At 36.6% G+C, this 12,355-nt stretch overlaps 1 long non-coding RNA gene across 2 annotated transcripts in view; it reads right to left on the bottom strand.

The window, feature by feature from the left end:
* LOC107502871 overlaps window positions 1-12,116 on the bottom strand; it is a 35,881-nt gene extending 23,765 nt beyond the window's left edge. For both annotated transcript variants that reach the window (XR_001595096.2, XR_004950057.1), the window contains exon 1: window positions 11,506-12,116. This is a non-coding gene — a long non-coding RNA (uncharacterized LOC107502871). The remainder of the gene's footprint in view (window positions 1-11,505) is intronic.
* Window positions 12,117-12,355: the final 239 nt, after the last annotated feature.

Genomic DNA, 12,355 nt, shown 5'->3' with positions numbered 1-12,355 from the left:
TATTATGTGCCAAACCCAACACCCAATACATAATTCAAGATAACCCCCCTCATAAATTCTGTGCATAGGATTTATATACCCCAGATGGGTGGAAGTTTTGATCTTTAGAACCAAACAGATTTTTATAATTCATGAAAGGCCCTGCAATGCACAGAGCCTTGTTCCTCACGTTTTCTATGTAGCTCCCTATGTGCTGAGAGATTATGGAGCAAAGACAGGGAAATAAATACTAAGCTCGAAGAATTTGTTTAAAGATGTTGATAAATATTTTTAGATAAATGTGATTTATTCCATAAGACTGCTCTCTCTGACTCTTTCCAACTAAATAAGATATATAATTTTAGGAAAGATCTGTTTTTAAGACTGGTCAGAAATAACAAAAATGTGTGCCCACAAGCAAGGGCATCATCTTAAAGGAATTATAATTCTTTGGGTGAGTGGCCAACATAAGACACCTTAAGAAAAAGACAACATTTGATCAGAGTCCTTGATACAATCAGAAGCATATGCAATTATGGGCTTTCAAAGAGTGTTTTAGTAGGAAAGAGAGATAAAAAGCTGCTATAGTAGACAACTCCTAAATCACAGTGGCTAATTTTACACAATAAATATTTATTTAGAGCCCAGGGCACAGCCCAATAGGAGTTGGAGAATATTTTGCTCCTCATTCAGGGAACTGGACTTCAATCTCGTGCTTTGACCTTCTTCTGGGTCTTCAGATTTCTCTTCATTCAGCCTAAGTGTGGGAGGAGAGTGTGAGGGCAAGGGGCTAAGATGTTTGGCTTGGTTCTGTTTTCAAAGAAACAGGGCTAAAAACAGCACACACATCTCTTCTGTTTGCGCTCTTTTGGCCAGGACTCAGCCATTTGCCACACCTGACAACAAGGGGACTGGAAATGGAGTTTGCAGAGTGCCCAGGGAGAATAGGACTGGAGAGGTGGTAACAAAGGCAGACTTAAAACAGCCAGGACTGAAATAAACTGGAAACAGAAGACCACATATTACATGATTCCATTTATATGAAATACCCAATACAGGCTGATCTCAAAGATAGAAGCAAATTAGTGATTGCCTAGGGGCGGAAGGAGTCAAAGGGGAGTAGAGAGCTGATTACTAAAGTGTACAGGTTCTTTTTAAAATAATGAAAATGTTTCAAAATTGATTTGGGTGATGGTTACACATCACATATATGTGAATGTACTAAAAAAAATTTTAAGTGAATTGTGTAGTATATGAATTACATTTTAATAAAGCTGTTTAAATAAAAAAAAAAAAAAAAAAAAAAAAAACAGGACCAGCTGAATATATGGGAATTCTTGGCATTATCTTTGTAACTTTTCCATAAATATATAACCATTTTAAAATAAAAGATTTTCTAAAACTATTAAAACATAAAAGCCATGACCAATTTCAAGGATGGTGAGTTTTTTTTCCTTCAATGGCTTTCTTCTCACCTTTTTCTCAGATAAAATCTGGTGAAACTGAATACGAGCAGCTTTATATTTCAAGTTTGAAAGCAACTTTAAAAGTGGTTTTCAATCTATCTGAGGTTCAGTTTCCTATTCTGCGAAATGGAAATAATACATTGACTTCAAAGGTTTGTTTTACTGATTAAGATATTATATCTGAAAGCTTGTGGCAATCCAAACATCTCATTGACTCTTGACAAAAGCATTTTAATCCTTTAAACACTTCAAAGAGAAATGAAATATTAAAACACAAGTAACCCCATAAAAATTTGTTTAAGACTTAAATAGATACTTCGCAAAAAGAAGAAATTCAAATGTTCAGTGTTATGGCCTGAATGTTTGTGTCATCCTGCAAAATATGAACGTTTAAATCCTCCAGAGTGTTGGGATTAAGAGGTGAAACTTTTGAGAGGTGATTAGATTATGAGGATGGATCCCTCATGAGTGGGACTAGTGCCCTTTATAAGGCTAGACATGAGAGAAGAGTGCTCTTCATCTCTCCCTCCTTTCCTCTCTCTCTCTCTGCCCCTGTCCTCTGTGGCAAGTGAGGACACAGCAAGAAAATGGCTATCTACAAGCCAGGGACCGGGCCTCATTATTTTCTTGCCGTCTCCTCACATTCTGGCCCTCACCAGGCACTGCCCTCCCAGCCTCCAGAACTGTGAGAAATAAATGTTTGTGGTTAAGCCACTCAGTCTATGGTATGATTGTTACAGCATCTGAAATGGACTAAGACAATCAATAAACACATGATAAGCTGCTCAACATCATTAGTCACCAGGGAAATGCAAAACAAAACCACAGTGAGATACTTTACACACTCCCCAAATGATTAAAATTAAGACTGACTCTACTAAGTGTTAACAAGAATATGAAGCAATGAGAACTCTCCTACATTGCTGGTGGGAGTTTAAAATTGTATGATAATTTTGGAAACAGACTGGCACTGTCTGATAAATTTAAATATTCACTTACCCTATGACCTAGCAATAACATTCCCAGATGTTTATCAAGAGAAATGAATGTATATGTTCGTAAAAAGACCATCCCATAAATAGCAGCTTTATGTATAAAAAGCAATAATTAGAAATAGTCCAGGTGTTCATCAGTAGGAAGATGGATAAACAAATTGTGGTATGTCCATACAGTTTACAAAAAAAAAAAAACCTACTGATATACACAGCATAGATGAGTCTCAAAAAAAATGCTAAGTAAAATGATGTATAAATAAAAAAACACATATATAATTCCATTTATATGAAGTTCTTAAAAATAGTAAACTAATCAATAATGACAGAAAGCAAGTCAGTGGTGATCCAGAGCTGAGGGTTGTGGGATAAGAATTGACTGGGAAAAAGTATGACATAACTTTCTACGATGATGGAATTATTTTATATTTTAATCAGGGTATATACATTTTTCAAAATTCATGGTGCTTCACTTTAAGACTTATGCATTTTGCTAAATATAATAAAATAGTGTTAATGTAAAAAATAAGGAAATGAGACTAATGAAGGGAGAGCAGAAACTATTTCATCCCTTTTGCCTTGGAAATAAGAGGGTGTGTGACATATATATACTAAATGCCTGCATGTGCAACCCACCGACTGCCTTCCCAAGTGGCCAAGGTGCAGAGCCCTGGAAAATTACCTCTTTAGAGTCAATGTCATCTCAAGACAACTCTGTAAATAGCCATGCCCAGTTTATACTCTACAGGTCAATATATTCCATATTACGGTGAAAAAATAATAACCTCTAACCCAGACATGTCTTAGATCACATTTTTCTTAAGCTATATAAAGCTTTTGAAAACAGGAAATAAAGCACATTAAGATATTGCAGGGGGAAAAAATCTAAAATAGACTAATATGCAAACGAGGACTATGAGAAAAAGACAGAAGATGTGTATTTTTTTTTTCAGTGCCAAAATTATGCCGGCCAAAACTCGGGAGAGGAGGAAATGAGAATCCCGGGATGAAATGACAATCAAAGGCAAGGAAAACACAGAACATTCAAAGCATTGCACATAAGCATGGAGGGGGAGAAGCTAAATAAGTCTGCATATTAACTTACAGCCGGCGACCAGTTAAAATGAGAATTTAATGACTCTTAAGGCTTATGCCTTATACATGAACAGGAATTGAATCAACATTAGAGGCAGAATCCTATCAAATTACTGGAGCAAATTTTATTCCTTCACTTTTAAATTTTAAGACTTAAGCTTTGGTGTGATAGAAACAAACAGCTACCTTTTAATAAACTGAATTTCCTTCTAATAGCTAATAGGATTTTAATGTTGTTAGCCATTTGTATAATATACATGTTCAGTAGTTGCTTTTAAAAAAAATGTTCATAGATTCTAAACGAAGAAAAAATTATGTAGTGTGCATTACATCTGTGTATAAAGTAAGTATATCATTGCTGTTTCTGAATTGTGCCTATTACAGTGTCTGACTTACTAATGTTTGCCAACATTATCTGTTTCTCTTAGCAATTTGATTTTTTATAAGTTTCAAGTTTACATTGTTAAGAACATAAAGATTCATCATGATTACATTTCCTTCGTGGACTGTAAATCTTACCAAATAGAAATAATGACTCTTCTTCTCATTTAATGCTTTTCCCTAAGACATTATCGCTGTCAGGCGTCTGTATTCCTGCACTTGGCTTTCCTTTGGCCAGAATTTGCCTGTTCTCTTTATTTTTCATGTTCTTAGATTGTTTCATTTGAGGCACATTTCTGTTAAACAGTAAACAGCTGTATTTTAGTGGTGGTGCTGGTGGGTTTTTGTTATAGTTTGAGTTTTCTCTGGCTTCTCTGGGGTTTTTTGTTTAGTTTGAGACAACAAGGTTCCTGGCCTTCCACACTTAACGCGACATCTTCCTCTACCTCGTCCATATAAACAGCAATTCTCCCAACCCCTTCCTGGACCTTGTCATGACCTGTAACTACACCACCTTGATCATCTCATGTTCAAGCATCTTACCCTTTGTCTCTGAGCACCACCATCGCTTTCAGTACCAACCTTCAACAGTTTCTCATCCTAGTACAACCCCCAGATAGCTGAACACACTCTTTTGTCACTTTTCTTTCTTCCCAAACTAGACCCCATAGCCTGTCATTCTCATCATCCTGTGCACAGATTCTCAACTCTCTGTGCATGTAAGCCTCAGTCTCCTTTCCTGTCCCCCGCTGTCATGGACACTTGGCAAATACCAATGCTGGTTGAACCCAGCTCCATATGTTCTTCACTTGCACCGAAGCAAGCAAAACTCAGATGAATCTAGAGCATCACTGAAATGGCCCTTACCTCTACAATGATTTTCTCCTAAGGTTGCTTTGCACCTACATTTTCTACCCTCTGGTTTCTCTAAAAATAGAACCACATGTCCTCTCATATTCCAGGAACAAAGTTTCTGGCTCCCCGGTGATGAAATCTTTTCTTGTTTCAAAGGCCATATTCTTTTTAGCAACTTTTCCTATCACTTCAAGACCTTAAAAGGTAGTAGATAGATATATTCAACTCACTCTCTTAACCAACCCCCTATCAAGTCATGTGATTGTTAATAATACGCTCAGAAAAAAAAAAATGCTTTTTTTGTTTTAGTTAAAGAGGTTGAGACAAATACTGAGAAGCAGGGTTATACCAATATTGAGGGCTAGCCAGGGGGTTTGCTTCATCCCCCACCCCAACCCCACAGAGTAAAAGAAAAATCAATCTATACAATAGAAAAAAAGTGTACTATCACCCCAGGGAAAATAGAAAAGTAACTAGACCTCCAAAGAAAAATAGAGCAGAAAAACATATTACCCAGTCACACGAAAAACATTTCTCTTTTAAATGATCAGTCCCTAGAATAAGCATTAAATTTAACAGGTCTTATTATTTTTTTTAGTTTTACTACCTCAAAATATATCTGCTAAGTAGATCGACTGCATCCTTTATTGCAGGCCTAATGGCCAGTTGATGACAGAAATCTGATCCATTTTTGATCCTTACCTTATAAAACTTCATGCCCATCAGATCCCTTAATGGACACAGAAGGTCTTTAAAGCTCAGGCATTTCTATAGCTCAGGCCTAGAAAGTGGCAAAACTGATTTTTCGAATATGGTGATGGTCAGTGTTATACAGCCAACTCCAAGGATCTAATTGGACTGAGAACCTCCAATTCTGCTGAAGACCTTTTTGAACCTGCATTTGTAATTCATGGTTCAGGAACTCAGACACCATGCCCAGTGGACATTTTTAGCAGCAAGGAGGAAAAATGATTAGTCATCTCTCAGCCGAAGGAGAGTCAGTCTTCTGACCAGGCTGGACAGTCAGAGGCTTTTCCTACAGCCCTTAGGTTCGTGGCTTTAGGCTGTGGTCAGTTGAGTTTCCACACAGATAAGTATGCCAGAAAATTCTTTTTCCGCATCGCAATCTTTCAGACAGATGGAGTGAGGTTGGTGTGATCTACATGACTATTGAAATGTTACAAAAGAGTGATTAAATTAAAAGATCATTGAGTTTGAGATGCACTGTAGTTCCTGGTGTGGCCTCATAATTTATTTCCTGGACAGAATCTGGACAAGAAGTTTGGGAATTATCATAACATGGCATCCGTCAGCTTTGGAATTACAGTTTTGTACCTCGGTGCTGCCATTTACTAGCCATCTGGGCCTCAGGTAAAACACCTTGCCTCTCTGAGCTTCAATAAAATGGAGATAGCAGTACTTACCTTGCAGGGTTATTCAATGACATCACAATGGAAAGTATGTACTAAATAAACCATGTGCTAAAAAAATCAATACTCCTATGTTGACAATTTGACCCTTTCCAAAGACTCCAAATTTCTCATCACTTTTTCCTTTGCCATTACCTGCAACAGGTGACAAGAGTCAGGAACTTGCATATAACCATGCACACAGTAAGTGCTCAGGAAGTACTTATTAGCTTGGTTTATTAAATATATTCTCAACTCTGACTAAACACCCATCATCACTCCAAGGCACGATAGCCTCTGCCAACCCCAGAAACACCAGGTTACCCCCTTAAAAATAAACCAGAGATGGGAAGTTGGGGCAGAGGGATCAGGGATGGGAAGGACCACTCTCCAGATCTAAAATAATGTCTAATAATTAGTGTCCTGGGAATGTGAATAAGGGTTAGTGCCAAGTTGGGTGTTGGTCACTGCTCTGGGAAATCCTCAATAACTCACTTTAATTCAGACTTCTCAGAACCTTCTAGAAGACCTAAAAGTTTCTAAAACTATCCTAGGATTTAAGGGTAAAACTTTTTTTTAATTAATGAATTTATTTTTTATGATGATTTTGGTTAACTAAATCCAATAAGCTTCAGCTGTACACTTTAACAATAAGGCATATATATACATATATATATATATATATTTACACTGTGTGTTCACCTCCTATAGTTAGATTTTTTTCTGTCACCACATATTTGACCCCCTTTACCCTATCTACCTTCCCCTTCCTCCCCTCTCCCTACCCTCTGATAATCACTAGTCTATAGTCCATGTCCATGAGTCTCTATTTGTTTGTCCTGTTCATTCGTTGCTTTTAGGTTTCTACCCCACATATAAGTGATATCATGTGATTTTCAACTTTTTCTGTCTGACTCATCTTGCTTAGCATGATTATTTCGAAGTCCATCCAAGTTGTCGCAAATGGCAGTATTTCATCTCTTCTTATGGCTGAGTAATATTCCATTTATATGTGTACCACAGCTTCTTTAGCCAATTATCTATCATAGGGCACTTTAGTTGCTTCCTTGTCCTGACCACTGTGAATAATGATGCTATGAACATCAGTGCGCAAATATCTTTTCGGATATGAGTTTTCAAGTCTTTGGGATAAATATCTAGTAGAGGGATTACTGGATCATATGGTAGATCAATTCTTAGTTTTTTGAGGACCTTTCATTCTGTTTTCCATAGTGGCTGTACCAATTTGCAGTCCCACCAGCAGTGTATGAGGGTTCCTTTTTCTAGGAGTAAAACTTTTGATCGCCCTACAAGTCAGCCACTCACCTGAAATGACCAAGCCTCTTGGTCATCCCACTGGTTTGGTGGACATCTTAACCTTGAGGGTCTCCTTTTTACTGAGACTTGGGAGTAAATGCAACCACATGGAGGAGGGATTTTTTCACATTTGGACCTATAATTGCAGACATGTGGTACCATCTCATTCACTCATTTCAATCTAATATGTTTATAACTTCATTTTTGCAGACAGCCAAAGACTATGGATTGCAGTGGAGAAATCCAAGTAAGCTCTCTTATTTCTTTCTATCTTATTGTGGTCAGCTGAGGCCAGCTTTCATAAAAACTAGAGCCTTGATTCTTGCAGAGTCCTAATTGCGGAAGGTTAGATAATTAAGACATTTAATGTTTGCATTAACCTTTTGCTCCATTGTGTAGGTTTGAGGTCTAAGTGAAAATGAAATTAAAAAACCATCCCACAGACTCTCATCAGTCCCTTTAATGGCCTCAACAGGTAGCCAGGGACCCAGGTCAGAGGGACAGTGACTTCATGGGAATTCAGGCATTGCTTCTGGTTCTCAAAGGACTGGCTGTAGTCCAGTCCTGGGAGCTCAGCTTGCAAGCATGAGAATTCACACCTGCTATTCAAATGATTAGAAAGCAGGTTTCACTTCCAACCCCAAAAAAGAGATCCTGGGAGGGTTATGCTCCATCTTCTTCTTGAATTAAAAGTTTAGCTCAATAGTGATCAAATATCAGCTTGAGGACAAAGAATTGTCTTTGGCAAAGTTCACCTAAGCCTGCCTCTAAATTTACATAGAGTTAAATTTAGGCTAGCCAAAGAATGTTAAAATACACATAATGTCCTTTCTTTTATGAGAAGTGCTGACATCAGATAGTGGTTATGGCTTCCTAATGTCTTTACTTGTTAAAAGAAAAAAAAATGACAATTCTTAATTATATTCCTTCTCCCCCCAGTTCCATTTCTTTAAAAAAAAAAAAAAATCCCTGGTCCTTAAAATTCAGAAATGTGGAACATCTGAAAAAAGAAAAATAGCATGATATCTATGTTGTAAACCAGCTGGGAGTTCAAGCAAACCATTCAGATTCTTTGGTCATTAGTTTCTTCAGCAGAGAGTTGGGCCTGTGCACCCGCCAAAGATGAGCTTGTACATGGCTGGGTGACATGGCCAAAGTCAAGCCTTGGTGTCTTCTGTGGATCACACACATAATAAATAGTTATTTTTAAAAATTTACTAATGGAAATTTATTAGGTAAATTTCAGATATCCATACCATTGTATAAGTCGAGATCAAGAATTTTTCACAATATACAAGTGTTAGGATTTTTTTCTTTTTCTCTTTCTTTCTTTCTTTCTTTCTTTTTAACAGTGTTGTGACAGTCCCCCACCTGAGTTCCCTTTTTTTCTTTAAATGCCAAAAGTAGAGACATTGGCACCAAAACAAGCCTACATGCTGAAGCACAGCCCTGCCCATACATAACCTTCCTGGCTGTCTTACTCTCTTGCCCAAGTTTCACTTGGAAGCTCATGAATAATCAGCCCCCACACCAGGGCTTAAACTGCTGGCCCATACTCCTCTGTTGCAGTCAAGAGCTCATAAATCTAACAAGGTAGAGACAGAGGACAGCCAAGAAACCCGTCTTTGAAAGAGCTGGGAGTGTCGAGGCAAGATCTCTGGAATATTATGGGCATAATCCTGGCCTCAGTTTTTTGTTTCAATCAACTAGAGATTCATAATCCAAAATTGGCATCTAAAAGTGTGCTCAGTACATACCTCAGACTTTCAGCTCCTTAGATCCCATACCAGGGGTTCACTGTGCAATTAAATATCCATTGAATCTCCAAGGCTAAAGAATCTTATGAGAGAGCTCAGGAAACAAAATCCAATGAGTACAGGTCCTACTTCTACTAATTCCCAGCCATGTGACCCTCAACAATTTACTTAACCACTCTCAGGATCAGTTTCCTCATCACTAAAATGAGATATAACAATGGCTCAACATCAGGTTTCAGTGACATGATTTAAGGAAAGCACTTAGCACAATATTTGGTATATAGAAGATGTTTTAAAATACATTGGTATTGTTATCTAAGGGTTTCCATTTATAAGAGTTCTCAAATGTTTTGGTCTCAAAATCCCTTTACAATTAAAAAGTAACAGAAGACTGGAAAGAACTTTTGTTCACAAGACTTATTTCTTTTGATATTTACCATATTCTATATTAAAAGAAAAAAATTCTAAAACACATTCTATTAGCTCTCAGAGCAATGACATTATCACACATCATTTGGCTTCTAGAAAACTCCACTGTACACTCTAAGAGAATGACAATGGAAAAAGCAAACAACAGCTTAGTAGTATAGCTTTGACTGCCATAGACCTCAGATTTAATATTGAAAACCATGGGTGTATTATATACATATACAAAAAGTAACACAAAATAGATCAAAGACCCAAATATAAGAGCTAAAACTATAAACTTTTAGAAGAAAATTCAAGAGTAAATATTCATAACCTCAGATTAAGCAATGGTTTCTTAAGACACCAAAAGCACAAATAGCAGAAGCAAAAATAGATAAATTAGACTTGATCAAAATTAGAAATTTTATACTTTAAAGGAAACCACTAGGAAAGCAAAAAAGACATTCCACAGGATAGGAGAAAATATTTATAAATCATGTGTAAGAGACTTGTATCAAAAATATTTAAAGACCTCTTACAACTCAACAATAAAAATACAAACTCAATTTAAAAGTAGATAAGAGGTCTGAAAAGACATTTCTCCAAAGAAGATATACAAATAGTCAACAATACATGTAAAGATGCTTAACATCATTAGCAATTAGGAAAATTCTAATCAAAATTACAATGAGATACCAGTTCACACCCACTAGAATGGATAAAATAAAAAAGAAAGATAATAACAAATGTTCGCGAGGATGTAGAGAGATTAGAACCTTCATACACTGCTTATAGGAATACAAAATGGTGCAGCTACTTTGAAAAACAATCAAACAGTTTCTCGAAAGAATAACATTGAGTTATCTCATGATGCAGCAATTCCACTCCTAGGCATATACCCAAGAAAACTAAAAATATTTGTTCACACAAGAATTTGTACATGAATGTTTATAATAGCATTATTCATATAGCCAAAAATGTCTCAAAATAGCCATTAACTGATAGATAAATAAAATATGATCTATATGTACATACAAATACATACAAGCACACACACACAATGGAATATAATTTAGTAATAAAAAAAGGATTGAAGTACTGATTCATGCTACAACATGGATGAACCTTGAAAATGCTATATTAAATGAAAGATGCCGGTCACAAAAGACTACATATTGTACAACTTTATTTAATATACATATAATAGGCAAATTCAAAGAGAAAAAAATAGATTAGTGGTTGACAGGATCTACAGGGAGAGGTGAATAGACAGTGAATGCTAAAGTGTACCAGATTCTTTTTGGGGTGATGAAAATGTTCTGAAATTAAATAGTAGTGATGCTTGCACACCTTTGCGAATATACTAAAAACTACTGAATTGTTATGGTATGTAAAATATATCTCACTAAAGTTATTATTTTAAAAATATTAAACCATATTCTTGAATTTGGTTTTATATAATTGCATTCCTTCTGTTTCTCCTGACTTTCCAACCTATACCAGGCAGTGAATCTGGAAACTAAACAAGTTATTAATTTTATTTAGTTGAAGTAATCTGCGTTGCTGAGGGCTGAAGGAAATACAGTTTAAACCCAAGCAAATCATATCATAAATTAAAGTTAGAAAGGACATGTAAATAAAACCAGTAATGATTCAAGATTTTAGCTTGTGAGAGTAGGTGTTATGCAGAGAAAATGTTTTTCATGGGTGGGGAAAAAATGGACCTGTTTTCCAACAGCACAGTTGGATCATTTTAAACAAAGAATAAACACCATTACATCCCCATTGTTTTCCCTCTTGGGTGCCACCCCGCCCTCACCCTAGGATCTCAGTTCCCAGTTCCCACCTGAATTCACCAACATCCTGTACGCTCCTGCAGAAGTTTTTGGAGACATCTGATGTCCAATAACAAGCTCCAGAGTCCTGCCTTCTGCAAATGAAGGCTGTTAGCAGGAGCCTGGGACCCACTACAAAGCATAGACTCTTCTCAGTCTCTGGGCTCGGATACCAGCTGTCCTCCCATGGATTCCTGCTGAGGCCAGCTCTCCAATCCAGCAGTCTGGGAGCAAAGCACTCTCTGACACTCGTCAAAGTTGCAAAATCTGAAAAAGCTGAATAAATTCACTTAAGAAGGCAGAATGATGAAAGAACTAGATAAAAGAAGACGTTTGGAAGAATTAAGGAGGGAAAATAAGTTAAACTCCCCAACAGACCTTAATACTATCTCAAAGTTGACAGATCGTAAATACTCCTTTTACTTTTTTAGCTCATGAAAATACTGCAGATTTCTTAGATATGTTACTTTAGAGCTACTCTTTTTTCAAAGCAATGACTAGAGATTGAGTTTCCATGTTTGTACAGGAAAGAGGGGCTTGATAAGAATGGGATCTTGTTTTTGTTGTTGTTCTTGTGTCTAAAGCCATTATTCACAAAACCGAAGCAACCATGTTAGCAACAAAAAGGTGAGTCAAAAAATAAGAGAAGTAGTAAAATATTTCTAAATCCCCACCTTCGGCTTATAAGAAACCCTAGCATTTCTTATGGGGAATTAATCTTGTCCCACTTTGGGAATATCGATGTTCCGACAAAATTTGAGCCTCTCAAAATGCAAATATTTTATTGTTCATGAAAAAGACATTAATTACATGAAAGTCAAAGAAAGGAAATGGGAAAAAATTCATGAGGTTCAATGAAAA

The sequence above is a fragment of the Rousettus aegyptiacus genome, unplaced genomic scaffold, assembly GCF_014176215.1.
Source record: "Rousettus aegyptiacus isolate mRouAeg1 unplaced genomic scaffold, mRouAeg1.p scaffold_m13_p_3, whole genome shotgun sequence".
Classification (NCBI taxonomy): domain Eukaryota; kingdom Metazoa; phylum Chordata; class Mammalia; order Chiroptera; family Pteropodidae; genus Rousettus; species Rousettus aegyptiacus.
This window is presented reverse-complemented; position numbering and strand designations above follow the sequence as displayed.